The sequence below is a fragment of the Chiroxiphia lanceolata genome, chromosome 2 (genome assembly GCF_009829145.1).
Source record: "Chiroxiphia lanceolata isolate bChiLan1 chromosome 2, bChiLan1.pri, whole genome shotgun sequence".
NCBI lineage: Eukaryota > Metazoa > Chordata > Aves > Passeriformes > Pipridae > Chiroxiphia > Chiroxiphia lanceolata.
The window spans coordinates 70,451,367-70,457,702 of record NC_045638.1 but is presented as its reverse complement, the minus strand read 5'-3'; the positions used below and the strand labels follow the sequence as shown (position 1 = coordinate 70,457,702).

The window sequence follows — 6,336 nt, the reverse complement described above, 5'->3', positions numbered from 1 at the left end:
TTCTTTTTTTTTTTTCTTTTCAAACATATTATCACATGAGAAAGTAAAGGAAGTTTAACAAGATTTATTTCCTCTGAAGAAAACCTGATCTGCATTAATTCGATCACTACAGAAGCAAAAGAAATTATAGTTTCTAGTAAACCCAAAAATAGTTGGTGTGGTACCACACTCTCCCTCTTAGAACCACACACAGCATCAATCCCAGCATGGCTAGAAGCCAGCCTCAGCTATGCCACAGGGACACACTGCCACCAGACCTCAAGGCTGAAGCCTTAGGTTCTGACGTTTGCCAGTAGTGCTAAGGAGAGGGTTCACATACATGGAGAAAGCTTAGCTCCTGGGTACATGGCACACCAACGCTAACTGAAGCTGAAGCAAGTAGGGAAAAAAGTGGCAGGAAAAAAGATACATAAAATTTGAAATTCATAGATACTGTGGAGGGGAAAGTTAAAGTAAACTTAAATTGGCAACAACCTCCTAGGAGGCATAACATGATTTGTGCATATTAGAATACTGCGAGATTTTGAAAACTGCTTTTATTTTAAGCCTTCTGTAAGGTCATTATCCAGTAAGAGAAAATAAAGGCATTCAGATTTCTGTCTCAGTAAACGGAAGCAGGAAGACAGGATTAATCCTTGAGTGACATTTTCTTGAAATCAAACTAACTTTTCTGCTGCCAGTGGTACCTCAGCTAAGTCTGAAGGTGCAGTTAGCCCTGGCATGAATTACCTTCCACCTCCCCATTACATTTTGTATAATGTTCTGCTGGTAGGAGAGCAGCACATTCCCAGCCAAGGAAAACACACACATGTACTTGGCAAATGTATTAAGACAGTGTGGCCAGTAAATTTCACCAATGGTACAACATTAATTTAGAAATGCATACATTGTTGACTGCTCACATGTAGATGCAGTATTTAGGTAGAAAGTGGGGACACATTGGCAATTTAGGCTGTAGTGGAACTTCAGCATGAGTGCAGTCAGGTCCTGGATCATCAACTGGTGCATAATGAAACAGGTGCAGGGAAAGGTGAGGAAGAGGAGTTGAATGAACAAATGGATAAATATTCTGGATCTGCAAGCTGCGGAAGTGGGAAATATTTCTGATAAGTAGACACAACCTAAGTGTCCTTGCTTCTCTTCTTCTCATTCATCTTTTCTCACACTTTTCACCGTTAAGTGAGGTGACAGTTGTCTTTTATGTCTCTCCTTCTCCCTACAAAGAAATGTCCAGCCTTATGAATGCCTCATAATTGACAGAGGTTGCTCTTTATAATTAATTATAATTTAGCTCACTCTACATATGTAAATATTTCTAATACCTCTAACAGAAACATCAAATCACTAGTTACTAGTGCTAGTTATACATCTTCTCAGTCTAACACAAACCATATACATCCTTCCTCCAGTGTATTTGAATCAGGTCTATAGTGAAATTTTCTTATTTCTGTAGTCCCAAATGAGTCTAGCTGAAGGGAAGCATAAAGGGAAGCATAAAGCCTCATTTCAGGAGAAAAGAATGTAAGTTGTGTACCCCTGGATGAATCATTAGGAGTGACTGATGAAGATTTATTTCACTTGAGGTTGTAAAGGGACTAGGATGTAATGATGACTGACAGGGTGAAAGGCAGAAGTAGGCACATGTAACAGGCACCTTTCCCTGCAGGCAAGCATCACTGTGTGGCAACATCTTGGATCCCCACACAAGTAAATTAAATACCAGAGCTTGAAGCTCACACCCCACGGCAACAAATGCTTCTGGTCTCCACTCTCAAACTGTTTGTACCACACTTGAGGTTATATAGAGAAAGTATAAATCCCAAATGGCTTCAGAAAGTGACATTTTGCCATACCCAAAGTCATCTCAATTTTGATCATTATTACATAGACAGAAAGGTTGATACGGGGGAGCTGTGGGAGAGAAGACAGACAAAGAAAAAAAAAATCTACAGTGGTTTCTTTCTTCCAGGTTATCCCTCACATTTAAAATCCTTAGTGGCCAACTGAAGTCCTTCCATGGTGGAATCAAAGTGAGAAGTTTCTGAAATAAAAAGACAACAGGTTCTGCTGAAATACCACAACAACACAGGCTGCAACAAGACTTTTAACAGCTGAGACCTGAGAAAGAAAATCCAGACTGAGAAGAGTTCACCTGTCCAACATTTTTTAAAGTCTCTCATACTCAGCTGTTGGTTATTTCTTTAAAAAGTTAAAAAAGAATGGAGAGGAAGAAGACAATAGAAAGCAAAGAGAAAATAAAGAAATGTAGGGAGAATGGAAAAGGAAGAGAAGAATTTGGATGTCAAAACTAGAGGCAATAAGGACCTAACAATCTCAAGGCTAAAAAACAGGGAGAAGAGTAACACAGTGGATTTTTTTTCTCTATACTTCACAAATTCTGTATAATGAACAGTTGTTCAACCAAAACTAATATTGTACAGCTACATCTCATACTTGTTTTGTTACAATATGAATTGTTTACCCTGTTACATTCACTCAGGACCTCACAGACTTCCAAGTTACAGAGTTCATATGAGGCACCCACACAACCCAATCCAATGGCTGGTCTTTTCTGAGAGCTCCAGAAATACTACTGTGGGCAGCTCTTATTCCCCCTAGATAATTATATTCTCTGCTTATGTCATTTTTGGGCCAGGTTTTCTGATAAGCACTGAAAAAAGCAGGTGAGGTTTTCTGCTCATAATTCTGTACACTGTTTCATGCTTCATTTTGTTTACTATTAGTGGTTAAATGTCAAAGGACAGAGAAATTTCTTTTTTTTATTATTATCATGGTATCAAAGTACCAACTAGAAGAGGTTCAGTCATGGGATGATATTTTCTGTGGCAATACTGGAAGATTGCTTTAGTTTGCTTTGTATCTTCTAGATTAATTTCTTCATGCTAGACAAAAGACAGTCCTGCTTGACCCAGCTATATGTTCCTGTTCCTTTGCCTTAGTCCTGCTATCTCATGGACTCTAGATGAGCTCCATGTTCTAGACAAAAAACTTTTTGGATGTCTTCATGCACGGGGTTATGGAGTTGAAGTCCTTCACTCTGACTGTGGAAGCATTGCACGCAGCAATGGGAAGTGCTGGGAATAGCACAGCCAGGGAAAGGAGGAGTGATAATGCACAGCACCAAGACATTTGTCTCATCAAAGCCACACCCTACCAGGCTGTTGTGGAAGAAGTCTTCCTGTAGGGAGTTCCTGAATACCACTCTTTCAAAAAGAAATATGCCAGCTTTTACTTTGCCACGGTCTTGCAGATAAATGCTTACACTGACATCAAGTTCTGTCTTCTTGTGCTACATTTGTATTGCGTTTGGCACTTGTGAGTCCTTGCATAAGAAAAACTTACAGGCACCAAAATAATGCTGTTTTCAATGATCTCAACATTTTTTAAACTGGGAACTCTTGCTTAATCTGCAGAACAAATACTGATGTGCTGCCAATGCTTCAATAAGGAACTCTCACAACAGCTTGAGATTAACCCTGTATTTTCACAGAGGAACACCACCACTGTTCACTCTCCCACTGGAATGCTAACACCCTTACACAACATGAGTACAGAAGAACAATCATCTGGCTAACAGCTCAAGTTGCACTTGGCCAGTAATGCTCAGTTTACTTTCCAATCTGAAGGGACTGAATGATCATATTAGCTCTCCATTTATTTCCTACGTTTTTAAAAGTTTTCAGTAGAAATGTCTCAATTTTCTTATCTTTTTTTTGCCCCCTGGCATTTGATGAAATCAAATCCATTTCAACATTTACAGTTGTCCAATTGAGCAGTATTACAACCACTCTGGGACATCGTTCTTGGCAAGTCTGCTTTAATCAAGAGAGCAGAGGAGAATTCCCTTGTGGTGAGGAAAGACAACCTTATCCCTCAAAACCAGGGGCACCATCAGTGAGAAAAACTCACCTGCCTTTTACAGTACCTACTCACGTAGACTTCAGAGGGCCGCTGGAATACCCACGTGGGGTCTGGTTAGGGGTCTGTGTTACCCTGTATCCTGTGCCTGACTGTGAGCATGATCCGACTGAAAAACCTAAGACATGCTTCTTCCTTTTCATATACTTTTCTTGTTTTAATTTTTTTAACATCCTACATTCCTATGATTAAAAGCCTTAAAAGCAGTCCTTCATCTGAAGGTTTGGTTGCATAGTACGTGGTCCCTGGTATCAGAGCTGACTGACACCCAAACAGGGTGCCCTGCATGTCCTCTCCTTGTATTTGTAGTAGCACGGCCTCGTCTGCTCCCTTGCCCCAGCTTTGGCACTGAATTGGGCTTTACAGCTTATCTAAACTTGTCATTCCAGCAGAAAACTACCCATTTGTTTCCTGCAGGGTTAGCAAGCTAAATTATAGCCTTCATGTCAGCCAGGAAGGGTTGAAGCTGATCTCTGAAGCAGGGCTGGCAGGAAGGGCACTTCATACCTTTGGCAGCAGCAAGCCATTCATGGTCTGAGAAGGCAGATCACAGCTCCAGAGCAGCCTAAACCCATCTGACCTCTGCTGCCTCATCCTCTCCCTCCAACCGCCTTCAGGACTTTCCCTGACTCATTTCCGTTGTTAAACTAAACCAAACCAAAGCGAACAACCCCAAAACCTCCTAACTTCCCTCCTCCTCCCAGCATGAAACTCCAACTGAACCACCCCCCCAGCATCGATTTCCATGACCGAGCCCTGCAGAGAATGTGCAAGACCTTTTTATAAACCAAACACTGACTGAGAGTCTTCTTTCACGGTAAAATTTGCATTTTTTTGATTCTACATTCCTAGAACTAACATAAGCCAATGCAGTAGAGCATTAGACTGCAATGACAGCAGACAGTGGCTGGGTCACACATGCACAGGGCTGCAGGTCACTTCTGCTGCACTCACGACAAGCAGGAGAGGAAGACAATTTTGGGAGTAGCACAGCAAACAGACAAAAGGGGTACATCTAATGGAAAAAGATAGAGGTTTGGACAATGAGGCAAGATACTCTGCTAGCGTTTGTCTTTCCTTTCTTGTAGCACACAAAGGCAAAAAAAATAAATTAATGTTAATCACAATTTTCTCCTGGGAAGATAACAGAGCTCTCCATGTCTGTTTCTTTAACATATGAACATTTCAATCAATAACCTGAACATTTCTGGATAGTAGCTTAGGATACAAACGCCACAGACAGTTAGTCAGCACCATAAGCCAAAATCTTGCCTTTAGTGCAATATTATAAATAAGTAACTTCTAAAAATACGTAGCAGGCATAGGGCTAAGTATTTGGTTAGAATTTCTTTTAATTTGCTTAACAAATATTGTAGTATTTGATTATGTAAGAGGACAATATCATGACCAGAAGGTCTTGATGTTATTAATGATCCATCCTGACAGAACCATGTGAGATCAGTGCTGTCTGTACTAAGTGGTTCACAGAGATTCACCTCATCTTCCTATGTCAGTAGATGGTACAGGGTAATCAGCAAATGGCCTGCAATGTCATTTTTGTAATCAATGATATAAAAATTCACATAATCAAATCAAACTCCGTTCAAGAGGTTTCAATTCCAACCCAAACTATTCAACTACTTCCTCTCTAAAACAAACCTCTACCATGAAAATTAAAAAACCTGCTAAAACATCAACTTTTGCTTTTATAGCTGTCCCAACACAGTGCACATCCATCTCTTCGACTACTCCAGCCATCAACTCATGCTCAGGTCAGGCACAGGGTGACAAAGACCCCCAACCAGACCCCACAAGGATGATATTTCAATGGTCCTGTGATGTCTGGACGGGAATAATTTAAACTTCAGAATCTGGAATCTTTTTTCTGGCTCAGTTTGCTCATGGTACAAGTTATTCTGTTTCTGTGTACCTCAGTTTCCTAGTTTAAAAGCTACGGATTAATCCATTTTCCATTTTGGAAAGAACAACTGATGGCAAATGACACAGAAGTTAAGCTAGCATTTTCCAGATGGAACCCAAAGTCCTTCCTTCTTATCACAATCTACCCAGAATATATCACATAAACAAGCTGGAGAAACTTTGCCAGGTTACCAAAGGGTTCAAAAACTCACAAGCAAGAACACGATAGCATACTTTCTAATACTCAGTAGCACACTTTGTCACACCAAATTAAAACATTAATGAAAAATTAACACTTCAATATATTGGAGTCTTATTGTGATGTCCTGCTGCTGATCATCTACTAAAAAGGAGAGCTGTCACTTTTTCATAACTTGGTGAAATACAGTTTTATTACTCATAAGTGCTCTTTATAATTAGACCCTTAACGAAGGCAGCATTGCTCTCCATGCTAAAGAGACGAGGAAAATAGGACTG

General features: G+C 40.2%; 1 protein-coding gene across 5 annotated transcripts in view; it reads right to left on the bottom strand.

Annotated features, from left to right (window-relative positions):
• Positions 1 to 50: 50 nt before the first annotated feature.
• The window catches only part of N4BP2L2 (NEDD4 binding protein 2 like 2), a 45,229-nt gene continuing 38,943 nt past the window's right edge, over positions 51 to 6,336 (bottom strand). For all 5 annotated transcript variants that reach the window (XM_032677386.1, XM_032677396.1, XM_032677389.1 and 2 more), the window contains one exon: positions 51 to 2,041. The gene's annotated coding sequence lies outside the window, so the exon portion shown is untranslated. The remainder of the gene's footprint in view (positions 2,042 to 6,336) is intronic.